A 25,439-nucleotide genomic window follows, 5' to 3' on the forward strand; every position below is an offset into this window, starting at 1 on the left:
GTTAGGTCTTTAATGAAGAAGGCTTCTATTAATGGATCTGTAAGAGATAGATCAACATTTTTTAGTCCATATCTTGTCTATATCACTTGTGTATAAGGTACAGAGAATTCTGTTCATGTACTGTGATTTTAATTTTGTTTTTATATATGTACATATGAAAAAGTAGAAACAGACAAAAATAAGAGATTAAAGAATATGAAGGAGGTAGAGGAAATTTTGGAATACTGATTCAGGCTCATTTGTGCTATGTAATGGTCTTGCTTTGAACAAGGCACAATCCTTTAGCCAAGTTTTGATAGCAAAATGACAATAAAAGTATCCTATAAACCTGCCATGTTTTTCAGCACTTCTTTTAGAGAAACTTGAAGCTCATTTTTGCTATCTGTTTTGCTTGATAACTTGGGCACCCTTCTTGTAGGGACCTATTACTGTGTTTTGTTGAAATACTGCTGCCACTTCTTGCAGACACGTGTTCTCCTATAGCTCCAAAACATGTTTGTATAATTAGGAGGTGTTGGTATAAATGTGTGGGAGTGGTGGGGATGAGCCAGGCCTCGCTGCACCAGGAGCAAGCGCCGGGAAGGAATTGTCTGGGTTGGTAACTGGAGAGCAAGCAGGAACCTTTTCCAAGAGAGAGCCCTTCCAAAACCTGCAGCCGTGAGGGTGCCAACCACACTGCGCCTGGCAGCGGGGATATCTGGAAAGCAAAGCACAGCACTCAAATTTAATCGCTATATTACTCAACAAAGTTTTGCTTCATGTGTTTGTCATTACTCACTTATTTTAATCTGGGAGACATTTTCTTGTTCATAGCTATTTTTAGACGTTATTGCACCATTTAGTTGTAATTGGAAGACCTGTCTGCCTTAAACACTGAGAAAATGACAATTTTGGCAGTCAAAATAAATGCAAGAAACCACTGACTTTTTCCTGTCATGACCGTAGAAGGCGGCTGGTCAAGTCCAAGCTCCAAGGCAGCTGTGCCAGCTGGCCCATGAGGCCGGGCTGAAGTCCTCACATTGGCTGCTGCTTCCATGCACGGCTTCCCCAGCAGCCCCAACCAGGGCTCTTCTCAGTAAAGTTTGCTGTAGTTATCTCTATTGTAATATAGAGGTGCAACTAGTAAGACCCTTTATCTTAAGCATTCGTAATCCCTCAGCTCACACTTTTGCATGTTGTTTGTGCTATACCCATATTCTCCATGCCTTTGGTTTCGTTAATCGTGATTCTTCATGAAATGTTGCAGGGTGTGTTGTTTAAGCAGGGACAGCACTTAATGTATGCAAGACGTTTAAAAGACATTATTTTATTTGGTGCTCATCATGACTGTGTGTTTACTTGTTAGTTTGTTTTGGGTGTTAATTTGTTGGGAGAGAATATCCTGAATCTCTGATGCATATTTTTTTGGAATATATTTCTAAGCTTCCAGCTTGTACATAAATCAGGTTATTTGCAATTTTATAAAGGCTTAAAACTTTTAGTTATGGTTGGTTTAAATTGTAACATTAAACAAAATGAGCAAATTCAAAATTTAAAGTCTTTTCCCCTAATGTCTGACCAAATTATTGGTAGTAGAAGTGGTCATTTGACAGGTTGATGGAATTATAATGGATTCCCAACACATAGCATCTTCCTATCAGTAGTTATTTTTTAATTGTTTTTGACCCAGAAGTTTATTTGGAAGTGTTGTTTTAGGCTCTCACTAGAGTGACCCGTTGAGATGAATGGAAATACAGGAGCAAAGAAATGGGATATTGTTGGGGCTGGTGGGTTCTGAGGTCTGGTGCCCATCTTTCTATCACATGGCAGCAACTTTTCCTCTATTTACCATATTCCATTTAAAAAAAAAAAAGGAGAGATAATCATCAGAGTTATGTCAAGACTCACCTTTCAGTTCTCAAATTACTTGATGGACAGTGTGTTGCATTTTCTTCTGCCTCTGCAGGTTGTTGGGCTATAATACTTTCTGAAAATTTTGAGTGATTATTGTTTAAGGTAAAGATGGAAGTGAATAAAAGAGTGCAAAAATACTTGAGAAATGTTTTAGATCGTGTGGTAAAGTTATAAGTATGTAAGATAACCTGTCCTGTACAGTGTGAGCTCTAAGACCAGCAAGATCATTATTTCCTTTTGTGCTTGGTATTTAGCTTAGCGTGGCAATGAGACCTTAATTTCCACACACTTTTTTTTTCTTTTTTTCTTTTTCTTTTTTTTTTTTTTTTTTTTTTTTTTTTTTAATCTGCCCCATAGCTTTTGGAACATTAGCCTTTCCTTAAATAGCAGGGACCCTGCTTTGAGGCAGCCTTCCTCCCTTTCCATGGTGAGGAAACTGGACAACCTTTCTATACATTGGTCCTGAAATTGCAGTATTTTATATGTAACATAATGCCTGGCCCTTTTAGGCTAGGGATTAGATAAAAAGTATGCTGGGTTGCTATTTACTCGAGATTTATTTTAGTCATTAGCTGTGTGACACTATGATAATGTTGTTATTATTTATTATTAGAAACAATAGAGACTTTGGGAAACTGCTCTTTCTTTCAGCATGTTGCAGTCATCAACCATCTTTTTGTGTTTGTCAAAGTTTGCCCAGAATTTAGAGCAAGGCTGTTAAATTATTACCAGCTGAAATAACAGAAACTCTTTCTGTAGCGCTGGATGGGATGTAAAGTACAGGAAACGGGGGAGACGAGAGAACCTTTCAGATTTGATCAAACTGGGAAGTGTCCAGAAATATTTTACTCACTTTACTTTCAAGCCTAATTCTTTTGGAGAAAGGGAAAAGAGGAGCACAGCTGTACTGTAGAAAAATATCCAAGGCTTATTGACTCAAATATGAAACTTATTATATGTTGCTTCATGCTTTTCATTTTGCATTTTATGTATATATATAAAACCTATAGTTCACTGGGATTTTTTTTGATATCACAAAAGCACAGCGTGATTGTGTGTATTGAATTTAGAAAAGTTTATTTTCTCTGTCCATTGGCTTTTTTGTTATTTGCATTGAGATTCTGTGGCTAAGTAAACAGGATCACCTGTAACATCATAGTCTTCCTCTGTGAGAAGAGTGGACACCGTTTCAAAAATTGGCTTATTGTTTCCTAAACTTTGTTTATTTTGTATTATGACATGTTAAAAACAAACAAACAAAAGCCCTGAGAACTATTATTTGGCTGAATTGTATTTTCCTCCCTAAAATTTTCTAGGGTCTGGATGCCTGCTTGTCATTCTGCACGAGAGGAGGCGCAGTGGCCTGTGAGGAGGATGGAAATGAGTGCTTGAAGAAATGACTAAGGTAAAGGTAAGAATATTGAAAAACACCTTGCTAGATTTATATATCATGTTTTATTATTTTAATGAACTTTGGGAAGACGTTTTTCTCAGGCTAAGTTGAAATTGTCTCTTTCTTGAAAAGAGACTCAGACCTAAGAAATACCCGCTCTAAAATGTGGAATGCCAGGTGAGTTCTGTGCTGTGCTTGTGACACTGATGAAGGCCGGCTGTTAATATCCACCCTTCTGAGACACAGAGGGCCAAGTGGTGGCCCATTTTACCCCTCATTTGTGTAGAGGAATACGAATGTAGTGACAGTTTCTGTGGCCAGGCAATGAAATATTGCCATGCCAATGGAATAATTCCTGAGTCTGTCTTGACCCCATTTATGAGACATAACTCAGAATTCTGAGTGACGATAATAACTAAACTTTTAATATTCCTCTGAGCCTTCCTTTGTGGCAGCTTGGCAAGTGTGGAGACTGGTGAGGCTGTTCTACCTTCAACTTAAGTTTTGGGAGCAGAAAGTAGTGGTTTGTTTTTGTTGTCAGATCTGTATAATTCTCAGAAAGATGCAGCTCAGCTGTACTGAAGGAGTGTAGCTGCTGTGTGCACATCCTTCATTAATATTAATAAACAAAGTTGAGTTCTTGGGTTGTCAAAGTTTCCTCTTCGTGTCTGCTTCCTACCAAGTTAAAACCATACTCGGAGCATGGAGTCTGCACATTCAGATATATTTTAGGAAAGAAGCCATTACAGAAGCAGAAATCTAATTCTTCAATTAATGACTAGTAGTATTTGAAGAGAGACACTGACTGTTGTAGACATGCCTTGCCTCACCTCTGGTGAGCACCAGGGTTAACACACAGCAGGAATGAAGAGTGTGTGGGGCACAGAAAATGGGAATTTGACCAAAGCTGCATTTCAGGGTGCCTCAGGTACAGGGGAGCTCTCGGGGCGGGGAAGGAAGAAGCTATGTAACTGTTGAAGAGTGGGAATTGCTTGTTTTCTATTCAAAAGGTAGTTTTAGGTGAATTGTGAATTAAGATAAAAGGAGGTTTTTGAAAGACAGGCAATCTTGGTTCTTTTTTTTTAATCCCCGGAACTTTAGCAAGAGTAGAAGAATTCTTTGTGTTAAATTCTTTGTGTTAAATTCTGATTTAATTAAAAATTTGCCCTTCAGACTGACGGATTTTTCTCTTCCTGTCCTAAACGATGGATATATTCAGGTTGTATTTCAGCATGCTTGTATTTGCATTTAAGGAGTGGATCAGTGAATTTTTGTCCACAATTTGGAGGTGCAGCATAGATTTATACTGTAACTATGTAGGAGAACGTTTGCATGCTGCCTATCTGTGGATGATGTGATGGTAGGTGTCTGAGGGAAACAAATGCTATCGCACACTTTAACTATATATTCCCTTGTATCCCCTGCTGGCAAGTTCACCACTGACTTTGTTCGACTAGGAAAGAGAAGGCGCTACAAAAGAGAAAAAATCTACAATTGATCACAGAAAGATGAACTGGAACATTGCTACAGCCAATAGAATTGAAAATGAACAAAACTCTCTCTCCTGTTTCCAGGCCTTGTGTTTTAGGGCATACATCCAGCTATTGCTGCTACCTAGTAGATCTATTTTTAATGTGGTAATTTCTAGCAGAATTTTCCCTAAAAGTGCATTTTTGATGATTGCAAAAAGCAAGTGCTGTGAGGTCTGAGCTTCCATTCTGCCTCATGTTTTCATTCGGTTGCCAATAACTGATGTGCTAGTACCTGAGAGTCAGCTATCAACGTGGGCCTTCTGCATTGATCTGTTGCAGACCTCCAGCTAAAGCCCATTGTGGTGTTGGAGGATGTGTAGATGCTTCGTAGACTGATGCGCTTTGGATGTAATTGGAATAGTCTGAAATGTAGCCATGACGTGATGCCTGGGAGGCAAACTCCTCCAACCTTAGTCACTTTGTCTTGTCTCTTATTCTTTAAATAATCCTGCTGAAATCCTTTTACGCACGCATAGCTATGGAATACAAAGCAGAAAGGTACCGCTCAGTGTGTGGAAAAGTCACCTTGTGTTTGTCATGAAATACGAAAATGCATAATCAAATTATGTATGCACAGTGAACAGGATTTGTTTCTAATTCTCTAGTGCCAATAGACCATATCTTGGTTTAATTTTAAAGGGTTAGGGTTGGTTTCTCTCCTTTGCTGTGGCTTTGTAGGCTTTCAGAATGCAAGCTGCTCTGAATGTTGTTCATCTCATAGGAGGAAAACTTCCTTTGGTCTGAGACATTTTAGTAATGTAGTTTGTGCATAATCTAGGGAGAGCACAGAAGTGTAATGGTTCTTTGTGAATGAAGAGGTTTTCCTTGAGTTTTGCCAAGTAAAATTACTTATTTGCCACTTGGGTGTGACGTGAGCTGGATATAGAACTTTGCAGATCTATGCCTTTTTATTTTAAAAAGTCAAAATGTTAAGGACTCTCTGGTCTGTTTCAAGGAGGGGGAAAAAAAAAAGGCACGATATGTTTTTGCAAATGTTCCTTCAAATAATGCCTATGGCAGAGGTTAGCATTGGGGTGTTCTAGGGTGTATTGTAGTTTCTCAGCACAGCTGATGATTTGCATGTTAAAACGAGGGTAACCTATTTGCTCTGCCTTGAGCAGTTCTGCTTGCCTGTTGCTTTATAGCAAAAGCTTGATATAGTCATATTTTTTTTTTGTATTCAAATTAAGAGCATTTTCTTCTCAGAGGTTGCGTGCAAGAAATGTGTTGGATATTCTTAAGGTAGCCCATTGCATCATGATGTGTGTTTGAAAAAGCTCAAATATTTAATGTCACTATATGAAACAGGATTTGAAGTATATACTTTAGGAAATGAAGACTGAAAGTTTTCCCCGCTTGTGTGCAGGTGCTATGGTTGTATGAACATAGCTAGTATTTGCATAACAACAACTTTGTGCATTAGAAATAGATTCAGTAAGTTTATTGCTGTATTTAATGATAAAGCTTTTACTTAGGTGTCAGCAAAGCAGAACTGCACACCTGAAGGTTGGCAAGTCGCCTGGCCAGGGTTTGGCTTGTGGCCGTGTCGTGGCAATCTGCCTGCCTGCTGGACATGCATTTCAGTTCTGTCTCCTTAAACTTTCTCAGCCCCAAACTCTTCCAAGATAAATTTTGAAAATGGCTAACATCTTCTGGTCACGTGATGAATCCCTCATCTCCCAGTGCTTGGCCTGGCTGCGGATGGGAGGAGGAAAAGAAGGGAAAATGGGAACACTGGTGATGAATGGGGAGAAGGACCAGAGAAGCCTTCCCAAATTGTGTGCAGGCGATGACAGCTGATATGTCGGGCTGTCGTAAACTCAGGAGACTTTCACCTCTGCTGAAGACTGCAGAGAAGAAACAAAATAATGCTGCTCATTAGCTACTCTGTGCGTATCATAGGTGCATTATGCATCTATTAGTTGTTCTATGGGCATTTGACAAAGACTTGGGTTGTGAGTCCTAGGGAATCACCTGCTGCCTTTTCAAGAAGCTTCCAGGTGTTGGGTCTGTTTTTTTGCCAACTGAACTTGTCCTCTTCGTTGCACTGTCTCCCTCAGTAGCATTGCTGTATTGGTACAAAAAATGGTATCCATGTGGTAGCCACGAAGAGTTAGGGGCAGTGAAGTGTAGCAGAAGTTGAACTGTTATGCTGTGAATTGAGTGATGCTTCTGAGTAAAATGTTTCATGCCTTGAGACTTGCAGATACACAAGTAAGTCTCAAGAGATGCATTAATATGCAGCAGTAATTTGTAATGTAATTCAACTAAGCATTGACAAATCCATTTGATACAGGCCTGATAAGATTTTATTTTTCTTTTCTGATTTTGAATGCTGTATGCACCAAAACTTACGTGTCAAGATAAATGCATAGAAGTTATTTCCTTTTCCAACCCCCATTTATCATCACTGCCTAAAAGAATAGGAGACTGTTATATTTCCCTGGATCCTACAGTCTTACTTTGTTTTATTGTGACATCTGTCGCACAAGAAGTTTTATCCTCTTAAGCATCTAACAAAGAACTGCCATTTCGTGATGAGGACTTAATCTTTGATCGTGGCATATTTTAACCAAGGAGTGTCAGTTAGGCATTGTATTTCTTCAAAACTGAAGAACTGTTAGAGATGTTTACTACTAAACAGAACTTTGGGGAAAAGAAATGTAATTTTTTGTGTCATGAGGAATATCATGGTGCAAGTAGGAACAGCTTCAAAAGAATTAGAAAGGGATAGAAGTAGAAAGGAAAAGAAATACAAAACTTCAATAAATAGAGAATGTGCAGCTCCATTTGTTGCAACCTGTATAGTTTATGGTTTTCCAAAATGACAGCCACCTTGTTTATAGAACCTTCATAAAAGGCACTGCAGTTAGAATTGCAGTGCTTTGAGGAATTGTGACCGAATTATAAGCTTGAATATGAGGACGTAGATTCACTAGTGTCAGCTAATTTTCACTATTTCTAACAAGTAAAAAGTTCTATTTTCAAGCAATGTTGTGTGACAGTGAGTACAGTGTCCAGTTCATTTTAGGTTGTCATCAGGAGTCATCGTCATGAGGTGCTTGTTCATGTCTTTGGAATCGCACGAAGATCAAATGCAAACAAAACAATGGCCTAAATATACATTAAAGGAACTGGAAAAAACTTCTAACTGTTTAATGGAAGTGCATGAGTCAGAGTAATGAGTCCTCATAACCACTCAGGAAACTTGAGGTGGTAGCTTTTCTTCCAGTTTTGAAAAATAAGCTCATAAAGAGAAGCATTTAGGAAATTCGTCAAATTATATGTGCGTGTGTGTGTGGATAGGGGTGTGTGTGTATATATATATGTAAAAATGATGTTGGAAGAAGAAAGCCTTTACTTCTTGAATCCTGTCTTAAACATGGGTAAATACAAGGCTGCTTGGTTGTTTGGTTGGTTGCTTTTGTTTGCTTTTAGCAGAGCAAGTCATGATGATGAGGTTATGCATGAAAGTGTAGATCATGGAGTACACTTGTGTGTTCCCCTCTTCCTATCAAGTGATGTTCTGTATCACTTAGGCCATTTTTCCAGCTGTGCATGCAATATGTTATCTGGAAATGCAGAGTAACTCTGAACCTTCAGCGACTTCCCAGTCCATTTGTATGTCTACTGCTAAAAGGCTCACTGCTTTTTATTGATGATGAATGTAGTGCTAGTTAGGCCGTCTCTGTCTTCCTGCCCCTTCTTCACTTTGCCTTTGAAGCTGAACTAGTTCCTGAGGAAGGGAGTATCTGACACCCTCATTAATCATGTGGCTAAACAGAGATAGGCTGTTTATTAATCCACTGATAGAAACCTATCAGTGCAGCCACATTAAATAAATTCACTGTAGCTTTTTAGAGCTTTCATGTTTCAGATGCTGAAAAGAAGCAGCAATTCTGTTGCAATGTGCATAGCCCGTTAGCACACTGTGACTTCCCAATTTCCACGCTTTGAGGCCAGTAACTATTTTTCCATTTTTCCATGTGCTTTCTCCAACATTTACAGCTTCAGCTCTCCCTTGCCATGCACCACTCAGCCCCCACTGGCTGCTATTTGAGGCATGGACTCATTAAAAAAAAAAAAAATTGCAGAGAAATGTAATCATGAGCCCCTCTTCCCTTGCAGGAGCTGCTGCTTCTGTAAAGAATTTTAGAATCTTAACACAAGCCTAGAATATCCAAAATCGTCATTGACTAAGCTTTGGGTGGCAGAAAAAGATGTTTTTCTTGGTGGTGGAATGGATTTTCTGGAGTGTGTTGTAAGACAAGAACATGATAAATCGGACAGAACATGGATTCGAAATACTTAAAAACTTGGTATTTATTTTGTAAGATTGTGAAATGGAAAAATTTGGTAGTCTTAAGAGTAGTGAAGCTTGCTATGTTTTCTATCTCTTTCCCTCTTGGAGATGTGTTTGGAGAGCTTTAGATAGAGGTGGTGCTTCAGGTTACTAAGGTTAATATAGATTCCTTCCTAATGTCTGTTTATTGATCTGTGCCTACATCTGCTTTATCAGGTGTTTTGATGGATATCTGGCTCATTCACTGTTTAGGCTGCAAAATAAAACTGCTGTATGTTGTCCTATGGTGTATAATAGACAAGAATATCCTTTGCCTTTTAGCTTTTCTGCTTAAAGTCGTTTCCAGGTTGTGATATTTCACCCAATCTGATTAACATTTTGTTGTTGGGGGAGGAGCGGGTATTTGCCATCAGTGCAGCTGACTTCAGTTCTCAGAATTGCAAGTAGAACTCAATATGGATTAAAATCACTCATTAAACACATATATGATTTTGAAGTTATTCCTTGAAGCCACAGGTTCTTTAAACTGGGGGTGTTCTTTAGACATACACCTGCCACCTTTGTCCAAAGTACATTTATTGAAGAGCACTTTATGATATAAAGGTTTTATTACAGTGAAAAGTAGTATTCATTAGAGTCAGTGAGACAGGCCTGTGCTTTGTATACTTTTCATAAGGTATTTCTTTTTTGATGAAATTTCAGTGATTTATGGTAATTTGATTTGTGAAACGATCAGAAAGTAAAGAAATTTGTGGCTGTGTTTGGATGATTGAGTTCCTTCTCCTGATCAGGCACTATGAAGTGCTGTCAGAGCCCTGCATCCTTACTGTGTCAAGACTATCCAGATGACAGGTAATTTTCTAATGTTAACAGTCTGCTTCCTTTCCTATTTCCAGTGTAAATTCCTGACCTGTCTCCTTGAAGGTTTTAAAAGAAGAAAAAAATGCTAATTATATAGGAGGTATTGTAAATTAGCAAATCCCTTGGAGAAAAATACATGTGAAGGCTGCAAGATCATTGCAGAGCTCTGCCTGAGGAGCTGTGAGCTGGGGCCGGTGGCCAGGGCGCTTGCAGCCAGTGAGAAGCAGATAGAAGAAGGGACAGGTCAGGCAGACTCTGCAAATAGGATTGCCCTTATCTGGGCCAGGCTTGGCCTTGGGGAGGAGGAGAGCTAAAACTCTGTAAGCTTTTTAAGTTGTTCTTGGTGAAGTGGTGGCCTTACGTGAAGGTATCTTTTCCTGTGAAGTCTGTAGAGACGTGGAGAGGAGCCTAGGAGTAACGCCAGCCTGTGCTGGTGCTTTCTCAGCACCTTCCGTGAGCCTGTGAGGATCCATGGATTTGCCGAGTCAGAGGTGATGTGTCTGTGCTTAACAGTCTTTGATAGTGCCTGTAATACGTTTGTATCCTTAGTTTCTGAGTGCCCGTGAGAGCCTTGTGAATTGTGATACACAGAGAAGAAAGTGCAAGCCTTTGCTGAAGGTTATTGATCATCTTAGAGGACCTGGAATGTCACTACACGCTTTCATATGAAAAAGTCCTTAAGTGTCTATCCGTATATATTAATCATTGATAGACCAAAACAAAATATTTAAAAAATTTATTTTTAGATTCAGCTAAATTAGCAGTGTTCATAACATATGCATGCATTCTTGAGATGCTTGTTCTATTAGATGTAAATTATTAATATTTGCAACAATATTATTAGTGTTTACTCTTGCAGTATATTGGATTTATATGCTAATAATGCTGTTTTTTCATGAAGCACTTGGAGCATTTGCCTTGCTGTCAAGTCTTGTTTTGAGGCTAGTTTCTTCCTGACCTTTCTGTAGGAGTACAACAGTGCGGTGGGGAAGTAAAGACCCTGCCTCAAGCCACTATGCAGGAGCTTACAGATAAAAACTGCTCCCAAGCTGTTTTTCTATGGATGGAAAATGACTTTGCTGGCTCTGTGTGCTTTCCAACGTACCTGAATGACAGAATGTAGTGTAGATTTAGACAATTTCAAGTTCTGTTGTTCAATGACCTCTTCCAGGTAAAAAAATTCTTAACACGAGGACATGCTAACATGATAGAAGCTAATTACAAAGGAAACTAAGGCAGGAACTGGACTCTGTTGTGCAGTTATTAATCATGCTTGTGCATTTTACCTGGGGTTTTGCTTTTTACCTTTTCTCTCTTCAGCCTGGGTATTCTCTTCTGTCTTCCTCAATCTGGGTCTTGATTCTGTCCTCCTAAAGCTAAAAATATAATTTGTGTTAACTTGACCTGAAAGAGCATAAAGCCTGGAGCTATAATTTATAGGGAAAAGTAAAATCTTCTTTTAGATCAACTGAAATCACAGCTAGTCAATTAGGGTTTTTTTTTTTTTTTTACTGAAAAAAAAAATTTTAGGTTAATGAAAGATATTCGACTTCTGTAAATGGAAGTGCACTACTCCTGCACCTTGAGGTATGGTTAGTTTTATGTGATATTTCTAATCCACCTCCAGTATGTTTACTCTGCATTGGTCTATATTTGGGTATACGGATAAATTAATGTTCCCGGGCAAAATAACCATTAACAACTTCTACCATTAATTTATCTTGAAAGTTTAGTTGAGAGCAGGATTGGCAGTAAACAGGTTTGAAGGCAGCTGACACACAATCAAGATTCATTAGTACTACTGTTTTCCTTCTAAACAGAATGAAATGAACAAGAAATTATTTTAGCATTTCCGTTTACTGGGTGTTAGGTTTATCTTGCCTTGAAGAATTTTTCTTCTACAACAATATGTTTTTTTCTCTTGCAACAATATGACTTTCAGACTGTTCCAAAATTTGTTTAATTATACCTTCCCTGACTTCCTTTTCTATCATAAAGCTGAAAAAGGATTTCTTCATGAGCAATATTCAAATCAGTTTTTAATGAGCTATTTAATTAAAGGCTAATTGAGGTGAATTCATTAAAGATTTCTAAATTATGCTTATCAGGATGGCTAAGTTTTAAGATAAGTTTTAAATATTTGTTTTATACTACATTGTTTGATCATAAAAGCATGTATAAAATTATTTAAAAATGTGTAATTAGACTTTCTATGCACTTTTCTTCCTTAATACCCCATTAGGGCAATTAACATATGTGAATTTAATATATCACTAACAGAAGAAGCAACAAAGCTGTTAAAGGGTGTTTTGGTCTAAGATATAAAGAATTAGAGGGTCTACTGGGAATCAGTGATTTCACTGTTTGTTTGTTAGTATCTGTCTTATTCCTAGATGATTGTTAATTATATTATGCACGTTTTCCTAACCTTGGTGACTACCCTTGACAGCAGGGCAACTGCAGGGAGTATCACTACATGAGGACAGGAGAAGTCTTTTCTTTGTTGGAACAAGCAGTCAGTTAATGAACGAGTGCATTAATTAATCAATCCAGTAGCTTTCTGTGTCTGGGAGTAGTTACTATCATTTTGAATCAAAGTGAGTTTGCAAAATAGGCACTCTAGTTTACTTTAATCTTCATGCCATTGACAGAAACACTGAAGTTGTTGCTTAGAAATAGGGAAAGGAAGGGAAAATGCGACGCAGACAATTTCTAGAATTAATCTGCATTTCTAGGGCTCCCAAGATTTGCTATCAATAAATGGATCGTCAGAATAAAAGCTTCTCAGGATGAGTGCTATGTGACACCACATTAAAAGAACACAGAGCTGTTGTTATTTCATTCTTCTGTCACCTTTTTTTCCTCTTCTTTAGCCATTCATATAGCAGAAGGTGTCCACCCAGTCAGCCTTCCCCTATGTTTGTTACTCCTGAAATTCAATAGTGCCTCATTAGATGCCTGGCGATCCTATGCTGATGTTATGGGAGGAGATTATCAATGCAGCAGTGGCAGCAGCTGAAGCAGGGAGTTATCTTATGGGTTTTAGATCCATCAACTCCATCCTGTGCTGCTTTGGCTTGAGATTGAGGGCTGTGCGTCCCAAACCTGTAGCTGATTATTTTATGGACTTGTTGCCTTAATTGGGCTTTCTCATGTCAGTGCATAGAGAGTCTGTTTTTTTTTTTTTTGCCTTGATTGGAGCAGGAACAGCGTCACCACAAGGTAAAGGGTAAGGGAATAAGGAAATCATTTTCAGAGAGCTGTCTCCATGTTTTAATGAAGGATTGAGCCATGATATTTCCAAGTGCTTGAGCATTTTTTTCTTCAAGTATCCGCTGCTCTGTACAAATGCAGTGTATTTCAATTTTGCTAGGCAATCTTTAACAAAAAAAAAAAAGGTACGTTTTGTATGTGCATAGACATAAAATGTGGGCTTTGGTATGCCCTAATGTATGAAATGTTGCATTCAAATAGAAACATTCCTTTATAATTAAGAAAATTTTGGTTTAAAATATATTATATTACATCATCTCAAATTACTCGCAAAGTTGAGGTCCTAATTTGTTAAGGAAACTTCTTTGTCACGGCAGGGATGGCTCAGCATTACCTTGTTGAGAGAAAGTAGCGTAAGTCCTGAATGAAAATCACATTCCCAGTTTATCTAGAACAATCAAAATGTCAGAAATCACATCAATACAAGGCTTGCCTCATTTTCCAATCGATCCACAGCATAAGGGATTCAAGGACCTGCCGTGTGATAAAATAGCAAATTTGAGAGTACACAGAACCTATAGCAATGGGTTAGTCCTTCCATAGAGCAGCATCCCATCTCCAGTGTGGACAGCAGGAGAGGGCAGGTATATGCAGGTGTATATTAGTATATCTATAGATACAGCTACACTTGTTCTTTATATAGTTTCAGCTCCAGTTATACATGGTATAGGCACTTGTTGAGCTTTGAGGATGGACATACTCTTGGGGAACTTATCTAATTCCTCTTGAACAAATTTATACTCTTTGCAGAAGCATCATGCTAGGGTAATGAGCTGTACGATTTAATTATGAGTTGTGAAGTAGTAGTCCTTCTTTTTGGTTGTTTTGAACTGCTTGTTCATAATTCCATTTTATACCACTTATGACTTGAATGATGGCAAATAATGAAAAATCATTGCCTATTCACTATCTCCATACGACTCATCATTTTATAGACCTCTATCATATTTCCTCTCAACCACTCATTTTCCCAAATTACTGCATGTATTTTTCTTTCTGTGAAAGCTATTCCATTCCTCTGATCAAATTCTCTGTTCTGCTCTTGTACATTGTAATCTTTTTGAGTGGGGATGACCTGAGCCTCTAGGCAGTATATGAGATGTGGGTACACCATGTTTAGGAGCCTAATGATCCTTTGTATTTTGTTCTCTATCCCTTTCCTAATCATTCTAACATACCGTGCACCATTTTGACAGCCGCTCTTGAGTCTTGAGTTGACATCTTGAGATGACTCTTGAGTCTTTTTTGCAAAATGTATCAAGTCCGTCACTTTTTATATAAAGTTAGAGATTAGTTCTTCACAAAGCAATTAGTTTGTACTTATTTACATTAATTTTCACATGTGATTGTTTTGTAAAGTCACATTTCTTCCTGTGGCTCTTCAATGAGATGACAGTACTAATTCTAGTAAATTCTAATACGCACAATTTCAATAATAGCCCAGTTTTAATAAGCAAAGCAAAGGCATTTCTTTCTTTTCAGTCTCTGTGGTATGGTTATACACTCTTCTCCAGATAATCACAAGTATTTTGAGCAGCAGTGATCCCAGTACAGATTGTTAGGTATCCCACCAATATCTTCCCTTAATGTTAAAACCAACCATTTGTTTATTTCTTATTTCTTTTTCCAAAGCAATGTTGGCTTTTCCATAGATCTTTTGTATGTATTTCTGTTTATTTCTAAGTGTTTATTCTGTACTTAATTATTTTGTTGACTGTGGAACATGGTCTTTCCCTCACCTTTGACAGGGAGATTTGCTCATAGAGTCTGTTTTTGTTTCATGTTATGTCTGATTCCACTTTTTCAACCTTGTTAATAGCTTAATAAGTTCAGTGTTGTAGTCAGAATAGCAGTCTTGCATGAGGATTTGTAGGTCTCTGGCAGTGTTCAGGAAATGTATAGACGAGGCACGTATGGACATGGTTTAGCAAGCAGGGTGTAGAAGGGTTTATGGTTGGACTTGATGGTCTTAAAGGTCTTGTCCAACCATAATGATTCTATGGGTCTGTGAAAGAGTAGCTAGACCTAGTAGTTTTAGAAAAAAAATATTTTGAAGAACATTAATAAACTGGTCTCATTTCAGGTCCTATGTACTTAGAATGACTTGCTATTTTAGTACCAGACATGCACAAACATAGATGTATTTTGCAGTTTTATGTTTATCAGACCAATACAGATACTTCGCTTTCTCTACAGTCACAGTATACATGCAGTCCAACTTGAGTGTTTTTTTGAAGAGGGAAGAGTTCTGGAGGAAAGATGTAAAGGACTGTGGTAATTTTCACTTGTGAATTTGTATTTTGTACTTGTAGGGGTGCTGCAGCATAAGCATTACTGTTGTATTTATGTAATTTGAGTATTAACTTTTTTTTATATAAAACATTGAAAGCAAATTTTTAAATGTTTTAAAATGTAGGATCAGATTTATTACTGAAACAACATTACATATATATCTTTTTTTTTTACTCCGTTTTTGTTCATGGCCTTTGAGTGAAGTCGCCAGAGGAATATATAAAAACTAAATTAAATACACTTGAAATCAAAGGATTTTCTAGGTTAGAGAAAGAGACATTTGTGAGCCAGTTTGAGAGGAGGATCGATACCATAATCTGTGTGTTTCTAAATATCTTTCACTGCTTATTATCCCCAATGATTTATAAAGGACTGGGAACAGAAGGAGCTACAAGTCAGCAATTACCTACTGTGCTGTTTCTTATGATACGTTAAAACCTCAGGAATACAGGTGGGGGACAGCAGATTAAAAACTCAACTTGGGAATTACTTTCCTTTGAAAAGTGGTGAGCTACTAAAAAGCAATTCCCTGTGACTTACTGCATGTGTGCATGAGCTCTCCTGCCTTTGCTGTAATGCTAAATTTATCTAGCATAACAACAGGAAAATATTATGTGTAAATTAAAAACATCTAGAGTCTGTTTCTGTTTCCCTTAGTCTGGCACATGAATAAGCCTAAAAGATAGGTTCTCTTCCATCCACAAAACTTGAAAAATTATTTTTATTTTATTATTCAGAAAGGAATAGACCAAGTGAGTAAGGAAAACATGAATTTTTGTGTTCTCCATGGAAAAAAATGGAGACATCAGTAGACTGAAGCTTACTTAGCGCAGTGCCATGGAAAGGGAAGAAAACCAGCACCTGTAAGTCTTTTGGGGCTAACCAATATAAATTCATGAAGAGCATTGGTACCATATTGGTTTAGATGATTCTTTTATCAAGAGAAGAGGCTGTAATACACTATGACATTATAAGAGATTATATGGTGATATAGTGAAGTTTACAATGTCAAAAGATAAGATAGTTAAGTAATATGTGCTAGACACAGAGCCATTCCACAGCTTTATCTTAGGCTTTCACCGTATGAACGGAGTAATTTTTTAAGGCAGAGCAATGAAAAATGAATTCCTTAAAAGAATAAAGGGGAGGATAACTTAGCTATAATTTCCATAACAACATGAACGGGGAATTGTTAAATATTTACGTTTTCCACCCTGCCTGTTCTCTTCCTTTTCCTTTTAATAATCACTATGCTCAGATCTGTATTGCTCTCACCTGTGCTTTCCTACTAGTTTATTCTGTCTTTCCTCCCGAATTTCATCCCATGGATCCTTCTTTTATTCCTTTAATGCCTTTCGCAGTGACCTTAGCTGCTTTCCTGGCCTGGATTTATTCCTCCTATTTCTTGCTCTCGTTCTTGTATGCATCTCTTTGTTGCTAAATAATTAGATATGTTTGATAATCTTGACACACTTCCCCATCTCTTGTCTCGATAGTCCTCCAGGATTTGCTCCTCAAAGTTTATCTATTCAGGAGCTCTCCGAAATTCATTGGTCCCATTCTCTTTATGGAATGGATTTATCAAACTTTTTTGCTCTGTGTGTGGGGGGGATTTTTTTTGTTTTGTTTTTGTATTCCTGAAATCCTTCTCTGTCTGCTCTGTTTTTCTTTCTCGACTTCTTCAATGCTCTCCTGGGACCACAGAATCTTTTAAAACCTTTGTGCATGGCTATTAGATGAAAGTTGTTTCTTTTGCTGAAGTTCCTACTCTCATATTGCCAGATGTCTTAAAAATACACAAAAAACATTTTAACCTCTGGCAAAATCCCACTGTGTTTTGTCAGTGGCATTTCTTAGAAATGAGGGCATAGCACACAGTTGAGAGCACAGCTGGAGAAACTGTGATCCTTCCTACTTCTGTGATGGTGCAAGAGAAGTGAGTCACAAATGCTGTGCAAATGAGCAGATCCACCGGGATGCCGGCATGGAACAGTGTCCTGCGCGATCCCGGCCAGCTCTGCAGCTTAACGATCCAGAGCCAAACGTGCCACCCTGCAACGCGGCCAGGAGAGCCCTGCCAGAACGTTGCTTTTCCTTTGGCAGAGGAAAGTGAATCCTCTGTTTTCCCCACTGTGCTGATTCTGTGTCTGGCTGTGTAGCGGAGTAGGAGCAGGTCAAGCTGATCTTGAGGAAAATATTCTTTAAAGTTATTCTTTTAGACAAGCATTTCTGCACGCAGAGGGGCTGGGGAAGAGATCAGCCCAGGCACAAGGCTGCAGCGATGGGGAGTGGAGTGTGGACACGGGTGGCTGCAAGGGCCCCTGTTCTGGTCTTGTACCGTGACGCTCTGATCCACTGTTCATGTCGGCGAGGTTTCGGGGACAGGGAGGGAAGCGAAGGGGTAGCGGAGGTGCAGGAGGCTCGTAGAGGTGATCAGAAAAATGTCCGTATGCTGTTCTTAAAGGGTTTCAATGTCTATGTGCTTTCATTTTTCTGGAAAAGAGAAAGGTGAATTTTCTCTGTGGACATCAGAACTGTTTTAGTAGACAGATTTTTTTTTTTTTCTCTTTTAATAGTTTTGCTTTGACTCATTGCTGGATGTAATTATTGGTTTAAATAACTGAAATACAATGTATTTTTAGCAATGGCACATTGCCAAAACCCATTACTCAACCAAACTGTTCAATATTGCCAGCAGAATTTTCAAACCTGAAGACCTGATGGCCAGGAAAACAAAGCTTTTTAGCTGCTTATGCCTCCAGTTTCATTGCTTAATTATCATTCATCTATCTTGCCATAAATGTTGTTCTTTACCTGCTTTCTGATTGCTTTATTGCTGCTTTTATAGCCTTTGGGAAATAGAAATGTATATTCTGTGTGTATTACATCCTAAAATTACTGTTCATCTTAAAATAACTAATCCAGTCAACAATCTGTATTTTATTCCCCAAATGATTTTACAACCATCATATCATAAGTGGAAAAATAGTTAAGGTAGAGAATTCAACTATATGTCTTCTATAAGAAAACATTATTTGCTAAAATCAGCAAATTACCACTTCTGCCTTTATGCTAGCTAATTCTCGGACAGTTTGACACATCCTTTCTTCTAAAGGCAACAGGGAGGCACTTAATTGTAGCTGGTATGAATACAAATACATAAATATGCCAATATAAATTAACAAAATAGGTTTGTTATCTTCTTTCTACCAGTTGTGTGTTGTAAGAGAGGCCTGTGGTTGATGCTGAGAATCCCCCCTTTTCCCTGGCCCATATGATGCATCTTTTGGCAGTTTTTGGTAGTCATGTCCCAATTTAAAGCACTGCAACAGTGCTAGAGGAAGTTGAGAGCTCAGGCATCTGTTGGGGGTGCAGGTTAATTTAATTTAGTTATTCTGGACATTTGTGACACAAGAGATCCTGTTAATTTTAAAGACTGTTTAGGTTTTAACATGGGTAATACTAAGCAAGCTGGGGTTTAGGCTCTTGACTACTAAGTTGGGAACCCAGTTACAAAAAATAAGTAGAAAAACACATGAGTTTAGAGTATATCTGTCTGGAGTTTTTTCTGGACTGTTGTTGTTTGCCACAGTTTGTTTCTTCCCACCATTTAATGTGAACAAATCCCACTGCACGTGGTGCTACAGGCTATTCCTTGCAAACTGAGCACTCCTGACTTGCCTAGGATGACACTGAAAGTATATTGCCATTTAGAGAACTTAGTTTACTGTATGAACTCTTTATATAAAGATATATGTGTGTGTGTTTGTGTGCACACATATAAATATATATATCTGTGCACACATATAAATATATATATATCTATATACACACACACACACATACACATGTCAAGCCTGGAGTCTAGTTCATCTCCACCTTATTGCAGAGATCACTCAGGATGTATCAATAATGCTCAAGATGGGTTTTGCATTTAAATTAGGCTGCTTCAAATCAGTCTCTACTATCTTTTCCTGGCATTTTCTAAGCAGTCAAGACTAATAACAACCCTAAGCATGTAATGAACTGGCTGGGGTTTATAATGAGTTATGACAATATTGTCTCAGGATACGTCAAAAATGTATTTCTGAAACTGGGTTGATTCTGAACCCCAACTGTTTTTTTGGGGGGGAGGGGGGGATGAAAGGACTGGGGGGCTGAGTAAGTATTTGCAGTAATCCTGCTTATTTTGCTGGCATGGATAAAATTATTTTAATACTTTGTAGAGCGTGGCCTTGCAAATAGAAGGTAGTCTGGAGCATCTTTTAGCTCTTTATATAGCTGCTGACGCTATTATTTTGTGACATCTTTCTATTCTGGTGGCATTTTGCCATCTGTTTCTAAGATGTCATTATAATGCAAAGTAAAATTTTAGTATATTCTTCTAAAGATGTTGCTTCTCTTGCCGTGCTATTCTAATTCTGTACAGTCCCTGTTGATGTATTTCTATTTATCTTGTCTGATAGCTGTTTTATTTTCCTATTATGTTATCCTATTCAGCTTGCATAGAATGCATCAAGATGCCTTCTCAATTTAAATACTTGTCTCTTCTTCATTAACAGCAAGGCCTCATCTGCTTCCCAGTCCTCTGTTTTTCCTTTTACATTTTAGTTTTATGATTTGGCAAAGCCTGCAAAATCGGGAGAAGATCTATTTGCAACCTCCTCTGTATAATTTTCACTAGGAGTGATTGCATATACAGAAAAGAATGTGCAGACTGTCTTCTGTAAAAATAATTGATTTTGTGAGTTGAATGTGTTTTGTAATGAATCCACCAAAATAACCATGCTGATCTGTGCTACAGGCTCTTACTGACTTGAATCTAAATTTGCATTCTGGCAAATAACTCTGAATTTCAGCTTTTCATTTTACAGTTGGAATTATTCTGTCCTATTACAGTACCTCCTGACATTTAGAAAAAGGCTTTGTAACTTTAACAAAAAAAGATGCAAAGGAGTGCTCAGATTAAATTCATGGTAATTCATGGTTAGCCCTCATACTAATTACTGTTTTGTATGAAAGAATAGACGATTTGGTAATTTTATAACTGATTTGGTATGTAAAAAGTGCATCAGTCGAGTGACTGGAACAATTTAAATTTATTTTTTCCCTCACCAAGACACATTTTCATTAGTACAATGTACTTGTGACGTTTCATTTCCACATCAGTTTCACAGCTGAACTTCTAAAATTTTAAGAATTTGAGTCGTCTTTTTCCTCTGTGAAACACCCAGCGAGAGGAGCCAACTTCAGTCTTGATTAGCATCTCCCTGTGTGGTTGTATTCTTTTTAATCTGATGTAACATTTATCAAAATTTGCCAGAGCAGACAAGCATTTCCATACGATAACAATAACTGTAATAGGATAGTGTATGGTATAGTACCAACTGCAACAGCACCAAACTAATAGATGCTGAATATCAAAGCTATCTCGTGACTTAAATGCCATCTTATCAAACCTGAAGGCAACAAAAAGCAAAAGAAAACATAGCCATCTGCGAAAACTCTTATCGCCATAAATGACATCTGGCTTGGCATTTTGTGGTCTCCATACTAGTAAATGCTTTGCTGTATTTTGCATAGGTTTCATTAGTACAAATTGGGTTCTGTTTGCGTTACAGTGGGTAATCAGTTATATTGGATATAAAATGCCTTCTCCATAAACCTGAATTATGCTTTTCTTGGGGCCTGGTCCAGAGTTCAAGCTGTGCACACTGCCAGGCTGGCCCTGTGCTGGGGCCGGGCACGGCTCTCCGCGGGCAAGAACCCAGCCCTTGCTTCCCTCAGCACGTGCTGCTACATTTAAAAGTACAAGCATTTTATCAGCTGGACTTCAGGGAACAAATTTAAAATTATTTTTGGGTTGCTTTCCTCTATAATGTTTAAACATTTCTGAACGGGACAGAGCTAGAATGAATAACTCATGTCACAGAGGGTGTGAGGGCAGCGACTGAACTAGGTAGTGCTAGGTCACCATGTAGGAAACTTCATCAGTGTTTTCATGGCTGGGCAGCCTCGCTGGTGCTCTGGGCAAGGGAGCTAGGAACTGAACACACATGAAGCACTTTCATGCTGAAAGTGAGGCTCCTGAAACTGCCGAGTTTTCACTTAGGCCAGAAGGGACCTGGGATTCTTGGGCACATAGTTGTGGGTTTCAAGGTTCTGTTCATCTTGTCTTTACCTGTTCATAACTACTTTTAATTTCCTGAAGATAGCAATTGCATCTCCAATCCACTATTTCTAATCAAATATATAGCATTAACCGGGCTGTATGCATAGTAGTGCTAGTATAACTGTTTTAAAGCTTTTGTGAATTCCCCAGTATGGTCTTGGTGCTTGCATTGCACCCAGAGTAAAAAGGCTAATTACTTGCAGCACAGTTCAGAGGTGGTTATAATTTAGTTTCAGTCCCATACCCCACAAACACAGATTTGGATGGCCAGCAGTTTGCAGCTATGCAGCTAATAGCAAGTTTCAGCTTATTTTTGACTTGACTTTCAAGCCTCACATATCTGAAGTCTCTCAGGTCCCTCATTACCATCCCAGAAACATAGCTTCTAGGTTGCAGCTTTTTCTGTCTCCTGCTGATACTGAAGTTCTGATTCAAGTCTTTTTCTTTTCTGGGATTGATGATTGCAATTCTCTCTTTCCTTGCTTACCCACTCCTATTAGAAATAGGCTTGAACTGGTGCAGAGCTGTGCTGCAAAAGTGATTTCCAAACCTGAGTTCGTCAGCACATTGCTCCTGTGTTTGCAGTGCTACCATGCCTTTGCTTTAAATGCTATATTGATTAAGGTTTTGTCGCATACAAAGTTTTTTACAGTTGCGCATCTGAATATGTTGCTAAGATTTAAAAAAATGAACTCATAAAATAAAAAGAGAACTGAAATTATTATCCTAATGAACATGTACCCATTCACTGGCATCAATTACATATTACTACTAATCTAGCATATTTTTCATACATTCCTCATTATTATATCTCACTGCTTATTTGCATCTATCCACAGTATATTCTGAGGGAGAACAATAGTAAAATTTTGTTATAGGTGAGAAATCTTCACAGAGTGTGTTTGTGTGTGTCTGATGGGGAAGATTCATCTGATTTATATCTTATAATCATCCTCTCAGTCCTTTACTTTTTTTTAGTCTTCAATGAAACTTTGAAATTTTTACATAGAATATTAGTCTATTTTTCAGGTAAAACTTTTAGCAAGAAGCCCCAATGGCTTCCAGGTCAAATGCTGCTGTTAGATGGTATTATTAAAAGTGAATTCAGAAAAAAAGTCACCTATTCAATGTGTATTTCTTAAAAATAACCAGCTTCTGTTTGTGGATAGTAGGACAAGGAGACACATGATAAGTATTGGTTTCTCTTTCATAGTTGAAGAAGTTAAAACTGCATCTCCACTTTTCCCTTCTTTTCTCCACTAAATAAATCTGTATGACAGTACCTGGCCTTTTCATTTCATCTTCAGTCAGATTTTTCAATGCTAGATGCTATCAAGCCGAGTATGAATACAGTGCAACAAATATATTTGTTGAAATGAATAAGACTGGGAAACACTGCTCGTGAGATGCTGAACACTTCTGTGAGTTGCTCGTTTGAATCCAGACCAGGATAGTAACAATCAAAAAACCTTGATAGTAAGTGAGGAGTAGCAGTAAGCACCTGCTCGAGTAGACTGACTGCTCAAGAGCTGAAGCTCTGAAAGAGAGAGAGTTGCCAACATGTTCCTGTGTTGGAAGCCCAGGGTGGCACACTGTTTGGAGCTTTTGGAATGTGTTTGGTCACTGTTAACTCAAATCTTTGTGCTGTAGCAATGGCTGATGTGGCTCCAAAGCAGGTGAAATACTGAGTGTTAAATTTTCATAGCTTCTGCGTGCGACTTTCTTACCCTGGCAGGCATGCTCTTGAACAGCAGTGCCATGTTCTGTATGTGACACGTTCCTGCGGCATTGCAGCTGAGGTGTTCTCAGTCATGGGCTTTAGCTACGTTGCTTGGAGTGACAAAGTGTGAAATCCAAATTGTTAAGGACATTGGTACATACACTGTTATATAAACTTGTGGTCTTTGTTATTGAACAGCATATAATATTTCATGAAGCTCTCTTACTTGAAATCTCATATTTTATGAAGCACTTTGGAGAGGAATTATTGTACAATATAAGGCCATTAAAGAAATCAGAAAGCTAGAAATTGGTTCAGTTTTTTTTTTACGCCACACATTATATAAAGAGTCTCCAATTTTCAATAAAAGCAGGTCTCCACAGTTCATGGGCAAAGTATAGGGGTTTTTTGCATACCTTTTGGAGTAGTTCTGAGACTTAAGAACAAGATTATTATGAGTCAGTGCTTTGTGATCTGGGCAGGGCAGAAAATCACACTGGATCACAACTTTGACATTGCGGTAGGATGTGATGTGTAATCTGAATATCAGCAATCTCAACAGGATTTTAGAGCTGCAATTGGTGCAGTGATTGTGACTGTGCTCCTGAGGGCCACTGAGGATTCCTGCACCCGCACCTTGTGTGTTTGCTGAAGTGAAGTAAACTTGTCTGTTTTCAGGCAGATTGCCTCTAGAGCTGGTTTCAAGAGTGTTTAGAAGGTAATTGGCTGCTTTAATATTGCATTAAATATTTTCATTACACAGCTGCTGTTGAGGAAGAAGCTGCCTTGGTACAGATTCTTGCAGGCACATTTGAAATCTAGCTTCTGATGGGCTACTGGGCCTATAATCCTTATTACTTTAAATGTATTTACCCTTTTGAAAGTATAAACAAAGATTATTAGGCATTTAGAGTGGACTCAATCATTTTCCTCTATGTGAATTTATTAGGTTTGTTCAAAATGATCTGATTTCTTTATTAATCATTTTGATTAGGTAGCTAATTGGCCAACGGGGGGACACGGGTGTAGGTTTCCAGCGTGCAGGCGTTATGAACAAAGGAGCTGTGCATGTTAAAAGGTGACACTGTTTTTGAGAATCTGCTCAAGATCTGTCTGTGAAATGCTGAACCACTCTCTTGCTCTTTCTTTGGCTAGGAGTCTGAAAAACGCCAGCAATCTCAGCAGATTAAAAAAATACTTTCACTATTACTTTATTGGATGATGGTCAAACCTCAGAATCTGCAAGAGCTTGGCCTGTATTTATCAGGCTGTCATAGGCTCGTGATGAACACGGCAAAACAAGGTAAATACTGACAAGTCTGTAAACTTTAATGACTGCTGTAGTGCTGTGGGATTCAGTTCTTGCTAAAGATTTCGTTAATCAAAACTTCCTTTGGCGGCAGCGATCTGCAGCTCAATCCAAACGGCGTGTTCATGGGTGCCTTGGTGTCGTGTAATTGAGACTTCAGCCCAGCAGTCTGGTTTCCATGTGCTGTGAGTTGAATCGTTGCTGTTCTGCACAAATGCACAAGAGGAGGAGGAATTGTAAGCGCTCTCCTGCACATGTGAGCCAGCCACGAGGCTGGCACTGCTGCGTCACGGACAGCTGCCTGCTGCAGAGTGGACCTGTGTCATAGATTAAACCAGTTAAATTTTCAGGGATGTTGGTTGTTATTTTTCAATTTAATGCTGAAAAAGGTGCGTTTTTCAGTTTATTTTTCTAAAGAAGACAAACCCGTGAGTCACAGCCAAACCATAAGATTCGAAGTATGATAAGTGACCATGTTGGAAGATTCTGCAGACTCCAAAAGGTACCATATCTCAGCATTTCTTTATTTCATAAATTGGGGTAGAACAACTATTACTAATAGTCTAACATATTATCTCCTTGAAGCATTCAAAAAATGCAAATTATGTAAAAGGTACTATCGCAAATCTCTAAGCTTCTCTAAGCTCCCTACAACTACCTGAAAAGAGGCTGTAGTGAGGTGGTGGTGGAT

The 25,439-nt window shown here is 38.3% G+C and overlaps 1 long non-coding RNA gene across 2 annotated transcripts; it reads left to right on the forward strand.

The window, feature by feature from the left end:
* The first annotated feature begins 3,231 nt into the window (after positions 1 to 3,231).
* Positions 3,232 to 25,439, forward strand: LOC112945026. 2 transcript variants are annotated; one of them, XR_003248921.1, is made up of 3 exons: positions 3,232 to 3,304; positions 24,595 to 24,742; positions 24,843 to 25,439. It is a non-coding gene; the product is annotated as an uncharacterized LOC112945026 (long non-coding RNA). The 2 variants fall into 2 exon arrangements; XR_003248922.1 differs by having other exon boundaries at positions 3,232 to 3,298.

The sequence above is a fragment of the Nothoprocta perdicaria genome, unplaced genomic scaffold, assembly GCF_003342845.1.
Source record: "Nothoprocta perdicaria isolate Ctin4 unplaced genomic scaffold, notPer1 scaffold_18, whole genome shotgun sequence".
Taxonomy (NCBI): Eukaryota; Metazoa; Chordata; class Aves; order Tinamiformes; family Tinamidae; genus Nothoprocta; species Nothoprocta perdicaria.